The sequence below is a fragment of the Balaenoptera borealis genome (assembly GCF_965194805.1).
Source record: "Balaenoptera borealis genome assembly, chromosome: 11".
Lineage (NCBI taxonomy): Eukaryota > Metazoa > Chordata > Mammalia > Artiodactyla > Balaenopteridae > Balaenoptera > Balaenoptera borealis.
In genome coordinates, this window is record NC_138868.1 from 81194565 (window position 1) to 81207274 (window position 12710).

Genomic DNA, 12710 nt, shown 5'->3' on the forward strand with positions numbered 1-12710 from the left:
CAAATAAGTAGAAAACTTGGATTAGAAAAAAAATAAAGCATCATATTTGACTAAAGTTTCCCTCAATTTCTCTAGGGAAAAGGGAAACTAGTATAAATAAACCATTAAAATATTATGAGAGGCCAATGTGTGACATAGTGGAGCTGAATTTAGAATAGCAACCTAGATCATTCACAAAAGGTCACAGATTACTCTTTCAGGTGGACAACTGCAAAATTGTCTTTATGTTGAACAAGATACTGACTTATATCTTCAATTTTTCAGGGAATTTACTATTTATCTCTTTATTTTTCAGGGAACTTCCCATCTCAGAATTCCTAAAAGAGAAAACAAACTATTCTAGAGTTTTCTTCTACAGTTAATTTAAAAGGGAGATAATGCACTAAAATTTTTAATTTAAATGATAGCATTTGGAAGTGCAGAGGCTAAGGTTGCACACTTTTAAGAGAGAAACTCTTTCCAGCTTTGGAAAAGGAGGAGTAATTGCACTACCAGATCCTCGTGAAAACATATATTGACAGTAGTGTGAGATGCTTTTGATATAGGTTCTCATCTACTTGAACAGCTGACATTTGCTTGCAAAATGTGATGGAACATTGATCAGAGAACTGCGGACAGAAATATGGAGCAGAAGAGTAAGACCGGAGATCACCTTCCTCCCCACAGATACATCAGAAATACATCTACAGGTGGAACTGCTCCTATAGGACACCTACTGAACGCTGGCAGAATACCTCAGACTTCCCAAAAGGCAAGAAACTCCCCACGTACCTGGGTAGGGCAAAAGAAAAAAGAAAAAACAGAGACAAAGAATAGGGATGGGACCTGCACCAGTGGGAGGGAGCTGTAAAGGAGGATAGGTTTCCACACACTAGAACCCCCCTCGTGGGCGGAGACTGTGGGTGAGAGAGTGGGGGGAGCTTCGGAGCCATGGAGGAGAGCGCAGCAACAGGGGTGCGGAGGGCAAAGCGGAGAGATTCCCGCACAGAGGATCGGTGCCGACCAGCACTCACCAGACCGAGAGGTTTGTCTGCTCACCCGACGCGGGGGGTGGGGGCTGGGAACTGAGGCTCGGGCTTCGGTCGGATCCCAGGGAGAGGACTGGGGTTGGCGGTGTGAGCACAGCCTGAAGGGGTTAGCGCACCACAGCTAGCCGGGAGGGAGTCTGGGAAAAGGTCTGGAGCTGCCGAACAGGCAACAGACTTCTTCTTGCCTCTTTGTTTCCTGGTGCGCAAGGAGAGGGGATTCAGAGTGCCGCTTAAAGGAGCTCCAGAGATGGGCGCGAGCCGCGGCTATCAGTGCGGACCTCAGAGACAGGCATGAGTCACTAAGGCTGCTGCTGCCACCACCAAGAAGCCTGTGTGCAAGCCCAGGTCACTTTCCACACCTCCTCTCCTGGGAGCCTGTGCAGCCCGCCACTGCCAGGGTCCTGTGATCCAGGGACAACTTCCCCAGGAGAACACGCCTCAGGCTGGTGCAACGTCATGCCGGCCTCTGCTGCTGCAGGCTCGCCCCGCATCCATCCATACCCCTCCCTCCCCTGGGCTGAGTGAGCCAGAGCCCCCGAATAAGCTGATCCTTTAACCTCGTCCTGTTTGAGGGAAGAACAGATGCCCTCAGGCGACCTACACGCAGAGGCAGGGCCAAATCCAAAGCTGAACCCCAGGAGCTGTACGAACAAAGAAGAGAAAGGGAAAACTCTCTCAGCAGCCTCAGGAGCAGCGGGTGAAATCTCCACAGTCAACTTGATGTACCCTGCATCTGTGGAATACCTGAATAGGCAACGAGTCATCCCAAATTGAGGAGGTAGACTTTGGGAGCAAAAATATATTATTTTTTCCCCTTTTTCTCTTTTTGTGAGTGTGTATGTGTATGCTTTGGTGTATGATATTGTCTGTATAGCTTTGCTTTCACCATTTGTCCTAGGGTTCTGTCCGTCTGCTTTTTTTTTTTTTTTAACTAAAAATATTTTTTTTCTTAATAATTTTTATTTTAAAAACTTTTTAATTTAATTTAATTTAATTTAATTTAATTTTATGCTTTCTTTTTATTTTTTCTCCCTTTTATTCTGAGCCGTGTGGATGAAAGGCTCTTGGTGCTTCAGCCAGGAGTCAGTGCTGTGCTTCTGAGGTGGGAGAGCCAACTTCAGGACACTGGTCCACAAGAGACCTCCCAGCTCCATGTAATATCAAATGGCGAAAATCTCCTAGAGATTTCCATCTCAACGCCAAGACCCAGCTTCACTCAATGACCAGCAAGCTATAGTGCTGGGCACCCTATGCCAAATAACTAGCAAGACATGAACACAGCCCCATCCACTAGCAGAGAGGCTGCTGAAAATCATAATAAGGCCACAGACACCCCAAAACACACCACCAGAAGTGGACCTGCCCACCAGAAAGAGAAGATCCAGCCTCATGCACCAGAACACAGGTACTAGTCCCCTCCACCAGGAAGTCTACACAACCCACTGAACCAACCTTAGCCACTGGGGACAGACACCAAAAACAATGGGAACAACGAACCTGCAGCCTGTGAAAAGGAGACCCCAAACACAGTAAGTTAAGCAAAATGAGAAGACAGAAAAACACACAACAGATGAAGGAGCAAGGTAAAAACCCACCAGACCTAATAAATGAAGAGGAAATAGGCAGTCTATCTGAAAAAGAATTCAGAATAATGATAGTAAAGATGATCCAAAATCTTGGAAATAGAATAGACAAAATACAAGAACAATTAACAAGGACCTAGAAGAACTAAAGAGCAAACAAACAATGATGAACAACACAATAAATGAAAATAAAAATTCTCTAGAAGGGATCAATAGCAGAATAACTGAGGCAGAAGAACGGATAAGTGATCTGTAAGATAAAATAGTGGAAATAACTTCTGCAGAGTAGAATACACAAAAAAGAATGAAAAGAACAGAGGACAGTCTCAGAGACCTCTGGGACAACATTAAATGCACCAACTTTCGAATTATAGGCGTCCCAGACGAAGAAGAGACAAAGAAAGGGACTGAGAAAATATTTGAAGAGATTATAGTTGAAAACTACTCTAATATGGGAAAGGAAATAGTCAATGAAGTCCAGGAAGTGTAGAGAACCCCATACAGGATAAATCCAAGGAGAAACATGCCAAGACACATATTAAGCAAACTATCAAAAATTAAATACAAAGAAAACATATTAAAAGCAGCAAGGGAAAAACAACAAATAACACACAAGGGAATCCCCATAAGGTTAACCGCTGATCTTTCAGCAGAAACTCTGCAAGCCAGAAAGGAGTGGCAGGACATATTTAAAGTGATGAAGGAGAAAAACCTACAACCAAGATTACTCTACCCAGCAAGGATCTCATTCAGATTTGATGGAGAAATTAAAACCTTTACAAACAAGCAAAAGCTGAGAGAGTTCAGCACCACTAAACCAGCTTTACAACAAATGCTAAAGGAACTTCTCTAGGCAGGAAACACAAGAGAAGGAAAAGACCTAAAATAACAAACCAAAAACAATTAAGAAAATGGGAATAGGAACATACATATTGATAATTACCTCAAATGTAAATCGATTAAATGCTCCCACAAAAAGACACAGACTTGCTGAATGGATACAAAAACAAGACCCATATATATGCTGTCTACAAGAGACCCACTTCAGGCCTAGAGACACATACAGACTGAAAGTGAGGGGATGGAAAAAGATATTCCATGCAAATGGAAATCGAAAGAAAGCTGCAGTAGCAATTCTCATATCAGACAAAATAGACTTTAAAATAAAGACTATTACAAGAGACAAAGAAGGACACTATATAATGATCAAGGGATGGATCCAAGAAAAAGATATAACAATTGTGAATATTTATGCACCCAAAACAGGAGCACCTCAATACATAAGGCAAATAATAACAGCCATAAAAGGGAAATCGACAGTAACACAATCATAGTAGGGGACTTTAACACCCCATTTTCACCAATGGACAGATCATCCAAAATGAAAATAAAAAAGGAAACAGAAGCTTTAAATGATACATTAAACAAATGGACTTAATTGATATTTATAGGACATTCCACCCAAAAACAACAGAATACACATTCTTCTCAAGTGTTCATGGAACATTCTCCAGGATAGATCATATCTTGGGTCACAAATCAAGCCTTGGTAAATTTAAGAAAATTGAAATCGTATCAAGTATCTTTTACAACCACAATGCTCTGAGACTAGATATCAACTACAGATAAAAATCTGTAAAAAATACAAACACATGGAGGCTAAACAATACACTGGTTAATAACCAAGAGATCACTGAAGAAATCAAAGAGGAAATCAAAAAATACCTAGAAACAAATGACAATGGAGACACCATGACCCAAAACATATGGGATGCAGCAAAAGCAGTTCTAAGAGGGACGTTTATAGCAATACAATCCTACCTTAAGAAACAGGAAACATCTCAAATGAACAACCTAACCTTGCACCTAAAGCAATTAGAGAAAGAACAACAAAAACCCAAGTTAGCAGAAAGAAAGAAATCATACAGATCAGATCAGAAATAAATGAAAAAGAAATGAAGGAAGTGATAGCAAAGATCAATAAAACTAAAAGCTGGTTCTTTGAGAAGATAAACAAAATTGATAAACCATTAGCCAGACTCATCAAGAAAAAACGAGAGAAGACTCAAATCAATAGAATTAGAAATGAAAAAGAAGTAACAAATGACACTGCAGAAATACAAAGGATCATGAGAGATTACTACAAGCAACTCTATACCAATAAAATGGACAACCTGGAAGCAATGGACAAATTCTAAGAAATGTACAGCCTTCCGAGACTGAACCAGGAAGAAATAGAAAATATGAACAGACCAACCACAGGCACTGAAATTGAAACTGTGATTAAAAATCTTCCAACAGACAAAAGCCCAGGACCAGATGGCTTCACAGGCGAATTCTAGCAAACATTTAGAGAAGAGCTAACACCTATCCTTCTCAAACTCTTCCAAAATATAGCAGAGGGAGGAACACTCCCAAACTCATTCTACGAGGCCACCATCACCTTGATACCAAAACCAGACAAAGATGTCACAAAGAAAGAAAACTACAGGCCAATATCACTGATGAACATAGATGCAAGAATCCTCAACAAAATACTAGGAAACAGAATGCAACAGCACATTAAAAGGATCATACACCACGATCAAGTGGGGTTTATTCTAGGAATGCAAGGATTCTTCAATATACGGAAATCAATCAATGTGATACACCATATTAACAAATTGAAGGAGAAAAACCATATGATCATCTCAATCGATGCAGAGAAAGCTTTCAACAAAATTCAACACCCATTTATGATAAAAGCCCTGCAGAAAGTAGGCATAGAGGGAACTTTCCTCAACATAATAAAGGCCATATTTGACAAACCCACAGCCAACATCATCCTCAAAGGTGAAAAACTGAAACCATTTCCACTAAGATCAGGAATAAGACAAGGTTGCCCACTCTCACCACTATTATTCAGCATAGTTTTGGAAGTTTCAGCCACAGCAATCAGAGAAGAAAAAGAAATAAAAAGAATCCAAATCAGAAAAGAAGAAGTAAGGCTGTCACTGTTTGCAGATGACATGATACGATACATAGAGAATCCTAAAGATGCTACCAGAAAACTACTAGAGCTAATCAATGAATTTGGTAAAGTAGCAGGATACAAAATTAATGCACAGAAATCTCTGGCATTCCTATACACTAATGATGAAAAATCTGAAAGTGAAATTAAGAAAACACTCCCATTTACCATTGCAACAAAAAGAATAAAATGTCTAGGAATAAACTTACCTAAGGAGACAAAGACCTGTATGCAGAAAATTATAAGATGCTGATGAAAGAAATTAAAGATGATACAAATAGATGGAGAGATATACCATGTTCTTGGATTGGAAGAATCAACATTGTGAAAATGACTCTACTACCCAAAGCAATCTACAGATTTAATGCAATCCCTATCAAACTACCACTGGCATTTTTCACAGAACTAGAGCAAAAAGGTTCACAATTTGTATGGAAACAGAAAAGACCCCAAGGAGCCAAAGCAATAGTGAGAACCAAAAATGGAGCTGGAGGAATTATGCTCCCTGACTTCAGACTATACTACACAGGTCCAGTAATCAAGACAGTATGGTACTGGCACAACAACAGAAATATAGATCAGTGGAACAGGATAGAAAGCCCAGAGATAAACCCACGCACATATGGTCACCTTATCTTTGATAAAGGAGGCAAGAATATACAGTGGAGAAAAGACAGCCTCTTCAACAAGTGGTGCTGGGAAAACTGGACAGGTACATGTAAAAGTGTGAAATTAGAACACTCCCTGACACCATGCACAAAAATAAACTCAAAATGGATTAAAGACCTAAGTGTAAAGCCAGACACTATCAAACTCTTAGAGGAAAACATAGGCAGAACACTCTATGACATACATCACAGCAAGATCCTTTTTGACCCAGCTCCTAGAGAAATGGAAATAAAAACAAAAATAAACAAATGGGAGCTAATGAAACTTAAAAGCTTTTGCACAGCAAAGGAAACCATAAACAAGAACAAAAGACAACCCTCAGAATGGGAGAAAATATTTACAAATGAGGCAACTGACAAAGGATTAGTCTCCAAAATTTACAAGCAGCTCATGCAGCTCAATATCAAAGAAACAAACAACCAAATCCAAAAATGGGCCAAAGACCTAAATAGACATTTCTCCAAAGAAGATATACAGATTGCCAACAAACACATGAAAGAATGCTCAACATCATTAATCATTAGAGAAATGCAAATCAAAACTACAATGAGGTATCACCTCACACCAGTTAGAATGGGCATCATCAGAAAATCTACAAACAACAAATGCTGGAGAGGGTGTGGAGAAAAGGGAACCCTCTTGCACTGTTGGTGGGAATGTAAGTTGATACAGTCACTATGGAGAACAGTATGGAGGTTCCTTAAAAAACTAAAAATAGAACTACCATATGACCCAGCAATCCCACTACTGGGCATATACCCTGAGGAAACCAGAATTCAAAAAGAGTCATGTACCCCAATGTTCATTTCAGCTGTATTTACAATAGCCAAGACATGGAAGCAACCTAAGTGTCCATTGACAGATGAATGGATAAAGAAGATGTGGCACTTATATACAATGGAATATTATTCAGCCATAAAAAGAAATGAAATTGAGTTATTTGTAGTGAGGTGGATGGACCTAGAGTCTGTCATACAGAGTGAAGTAAGTCAGAAAGAGAAAAAGAAATACCGTATGCTAACACATATATATGGAATCTAAGAAAAAAAAAAAAAAAGGTCATGAAGAACCTAAGTGCAAGACGGGAATGAAGACACAGACCTACTAGAGAATGGACTTGAGGATATGGGGAGGGGGAAGGGTAAGCTGTGACAAAGTGAGAGAGTGGCATGGACATATATACACTACCAAATGTAAAATAGATAGCTAGTGGGAAGCAGCCGCATAGCACAGAGAGATCAGCTCGGTGCTTTGTGACCATCTAGAGGGGTGTGATAGGGAGGGCGGGAGGGAGGAAGATGCAAGAGAGGGGAATATGGGGATATATGTATATGTATAGCTGATTCACTTTGTTATAAACAGAAACTAACACACCATTGTAAAGCAATTATACTCCAAGAAAGATGTTTAAAAAATAAAAAATAAATAAAAAAAAAGAAATATGGAGCAAGAGGAATGGCCTAATAAGGCTTATGAAAATGAATGGTTGGGGAGGATGAATAATTTTTCTAATAAATGACTTGAATGATATACGTAAATCTAGAAGAGTGCTCTTCTCAGAAGGTTTCCAATATTAGATACAAATGGAATGGAAGCAACTTACCTGATGAGCACTAAATGCAAGATGAATGTGTGAGTCTGGCAGCAGAGAAGCCAGGGGTTAACATACTAATAAACTAAATGATTTTGGCAGAGAGAGGTGAGTATTTGTTTGTCTAGAAGTAATTGTGGATGACGGCTTGAAAGGTTTTACTTGAAAGTTTGAAGTGATAAAAGTGTCATAAATTACATCTCTAGAAATCAGAGTTGTTTCAAGCAAGCAAGTTATAAATCCTGAGTTTGAAAGTTCATGCTACCGGATGGAGGTCAATTAATATAGAATACAGATACACAGAAAATCAGAATCAGGCCTTATTTATCCTTTTATTCCCTCTAAACTGTATGCATATAAGTAGACAATAAGATTTTTACTGAATCCATTTAACAACTACTGAGTGCTGACTATGTGCCAGATTCTGTGCTGGGATGAAGATACAAAAGAGTTTACATTCTGGTAAAGAGAGACATTTAAGTTGAACTAATACATTAAATGCAGTGAGAAAATGCAATATCAGAATACCATGACTGGTACACCTAGGTATGGTTTAGCGAAAGTATGATCTGAGCAGGTGGATCAGAGAAGACTTTATGAAGGAGAAAATTATTGACCAGTTTTTTGAAGGAGCAGTAGGAGTTGACAAGGTAGATAAAAGGTATCAGGGCATGCCCAGCAAAATGAACAGGCTGTGCAAAGTCACAGTGGTATGATGTAGTGTTTCACATTTGGAGAATAACAAACAATATTGTGATAATAATTCTATAACTGCCAATTCTATATTTCCAAAGAGAAGAATGTAAGGTTAAGAGAGTGGGTGGGGGAGTAATTTCAGCAAGAGGTATGGCTGGAGAGTTAGGTTGGAGCCAAATCATGGAATTTCCTTGGTAGATGAAGTTTTCTGAGAAAGTTTAAAGTTGACTAGCTTGCTTTGCTGCACCATGAAAATCTCAATACAATTTCTATGGCTTGTTGAGTTCCGATGGGTCATTTTAAGAATTTGGAGCTGTCAGTTTGTCTAGAAATTTGAATTCTGACAGTGGGAAGAAAGGAGTGATGAACTCTAAGCTATAGAACCCTTGAAGGAGATCTTAGAAATACATAATGAATTCATCTTAAATTAAAAAGATGATAGTGAGCCATGCCTGACACTGCAAGAAAGAGGGAAGTGATGTTAGGTCAATAAGTGTGTTCTGATATGATACAATATAAATTAGTTTCCCTAAGTTACATGTGAGTTTTATCTTTAGGTGAAAGTTCAAGGTGATTTTAGGGAGTCATATAGTGTTCCCCAAAAATTCATGTCTACCTGGAACCTCAGAATGTTACCTTACTTCAAAGTAGTCTGTGCAGATGTATTTAGTCAAGAGGAGGTCATACTGGCTTAGGATGGGCCCTAAATTCAATAACTGGTGTCTTTATAAGAGAAGCAGATACACAGAGACACAGTCATAGAGAAGAAGCCATATGAAGATGGAGACAGAGATTGCAGTAAAGTGTCTATAAGCCAAGGAATGCCAAGGATTGCTGAGAGCCACCAGAAGCTAGGAGACAGGCATGGGACCAATTTCTCCCTCAGTGCTTCTAGAAGGAACCAACTTTGCCAACAGATTTATTTTGGACTTCTAGTCTCCTGAACTACAAAAGAATAAATTTCTGTTGTTTTAAGCTGCCCAGTTTGTGGTAATTGTTACAGGAGTCCTAAGAAACTAATACAGTGATGTAATATTTTAATAAATTGATAAGCTTAATAATTAGTCATCAGGAAATCTATCAGTTCTGCATGAGATTTTATCATAAATTATAATTAAGCTTCCAGATACTGATTTGGGGATGTGATAAAACTTGGGAAAATGCTCCTAAAGTGATCCTGTAGTGTTTAACTTTTCTTGATGTCTCTTTTTAACCTATCATGGTCTTACATGCTAAACAACAAATCCACTGAAAACAACTAAAAATGATGGATAAAATACTTAATATTGCATTGAAGAGCCAGCAAGATGTTAAGGAGTACTTAAATTCCAATGAAGTAAACATGGAGCTCCAGAAAGGTAGGCTAGTTCTGAAGTCAGTTTTCATCCTGGTGACGTATGCCAAATCTGGTAACCTTGACTTCCTGGTTTGATGACTTTGCAGAGCACAGGGGGGCAGGAGACAAAACTTGGGTCCCACCCAAGATGATAAGTCTAAAATAAGTCCACCTCACCCCTCAACCCCTGCCAACAATGCTGAGACTCTAAAGGACTACAACTACTGTGTAAGGATGAAAAATAAATATTCCCAGAAGGATATACCAAGGGAACTTACCTGTTAGCATCTTGTTTTTGAGTAGAAGAAAAAAAATCTCCCTTGAAATTTCTTAGCTATGGGCCTGTTTTCTCATGGCCAGGTCACAGTCTAAATTCACGTTACTTGTGGCAGTTCAAAAGTAACGTTATTTGCGGCAGTTCTAGCCAATTTTAAAGTCACTCCATGTTGAGGCAAAGGCAAGTCCTCTGTAAATGAATGTACCTTCAAACAAGTCTTGAGAAGTTGAACTGATAAGGTTTATAGTAATATTAGCTCATAGCAAAACAAATCCAAACATGCACGCAAAACCAGTCAGTAGAAGCACATCTGCAAACACTTCAGATATTGGAATTACCAATTAAAGAATATGTTTGTTTGTTTAACTTGTTTTGAAAAATAAAAGATAGGATAACATGAGTAAAGTTTAAGATGAGAAAGCCAAAAAAAGACATAAATGCCTGAAAAAAATAAAACAAGACTTCTAGATACAAAAAAGGAATTGAAATTTAAAAATTTTAAGGAATAAAGAATTAATAAACTGAAAAATAGATCAGAAAAAATTACTGCAAAGCTGCACAAAGCAATAAGCGGAGAATGTAAAAGAGAAGAGGAGAGAATTGGAGGATAGAGTGAGAAGCTCTAACATACATTTAATTGGAATTCCAAAATAAAATAACAGAATGGATGACAGCAAAAGTAGAAGTAAAATGTCTGAGAATTTGAAAGATTTTAAATAACTTTAAATACTATAAAGAATTTTAAAATATAAAAAAAAAATTAAAGACTTAATGAATTATTAAATTCAGGAAGCCTGAACACTCCAAACAGGTTAAATGAAAAGAAATACACCTCCAAACATTTAAGAGGGGAACCGCAGAACACCAAAGAAAAAGAGATGACCATAAATGCAGTCAGAGAGAAAAGCAGGTTATATGCAAAAGAACAATCAGTTTAACAGCAAACTTCTCAGAGCAGTGAGGGAAAGGAGAAGGTAATGAAATAATATTTTAAAAGAACTAAGAGAACATGCTGCCAATCTAGAGTTTTATACCCAATAAACCCATATTTCAAAGACATTTTCAAAGAAAAAGTAAAATATATCTATTTTTTAAAGATAAAATTGAGAAATTTTGCCACCAACAGATCCTTATAAAGGCATTATTTCAAGTAAAAGGAAAAAATTCCAAATGCAAGCTCTTAGGATATTGCATAGAACATTATGAAACATAATATTGATTTCTTAGTTTTGACAAATGTACAATGATTATGTAATATGTTAATATAAGGGGAAACTGGGTAAATGTTGTATAGGAACACACTATATTTGCAACTATTCTGTAAATCTAAAATTCTCTCAGAAAGTTTATTTAAAAGGTCAAATATAGTCCTAACAGATTTAAAAAAGAATTCTATCTCTGCTTATGAGACATAACTAAAATTAAAAGACTCAGAATAGTTGAAAAAATACAATAGAAAATTATATGTCAAGCAAATTCCAAGAAAAATATGGTCTTACTATTATAACATCAGACAAAATAGACTTTAAAGCAAAACACTTTACTAGAAATAAAGATGGTCACGCCATATTGATAAAATAATCTGTTCTCAAGATTGATAAAAATTTAAAACTGTAAGTATGTAATAACATAGCCTCAAAATATATAAATCAAAAACTGACAGAACCATAAGGAGAAAATGACACATCCATCAACGTAGTGGGAAGTTTTAATTCTTCTCTCTCAGTAATTGATGGTTCAAGGAGACAACAGTTGGAACAAATATAAATTTGGTCATTTCAATACAACCTTGATCTAATGATCTGCTGTGTGTAGGTTATTGTGTTCAGCCATTGGAGAATATTGTACACTTGAGTATTTTAGAAATTTTGAAATATTTGAGGTTGTCCTAGTTACCTACTAGTGATTTATAATCTAATTACATTATGGTTAAAACAGAATTAATCCTTTGACATTCATTAAGTTCCTTTATGGCTTAATACAGGATCAATTTTCATATTTGTCCTGTGAAAGCTTGAAAAAAAATCTGTATAGAACATTATACTCAGCTTTCAGAGAAATTTATAGTTAGAAACATTTATGTTAGAAAAAAAGGATGAATCCTAGTGTCCTAACATCCATTTTAAGGGGTTAGACAAAGAATAGTGAAGTAAAAAATTTAGACTTTTCTCCCCACTGTTGCCAATTAGAGAATCACCATAATTCTTTGGTGAAGCATAAGGAAAAAGAACCTGAAAATATGATGTGGTAATATGACCCTCCTCCAAAAAAAATCTCCCAGTAAACAATGGTTTAGATAAGTACTATTTATTTATTCAGGAGGTTTTTACTTTTGGTAGTGTATATATGTCCATTCCACTCTCTCACTTTGTCCCAGCTTACCCTTCCCCCTCCCCATATCCCCAAATCCATTCTCTAGTAGGTCTGTGTCTTTATTCCCATCTTGCCCCTAGGTTCTTCATGACCTATCTGGGGACAGGGATTAACCTAGTCTAGAGTTTGGGGGAAGAACCTCTCTGA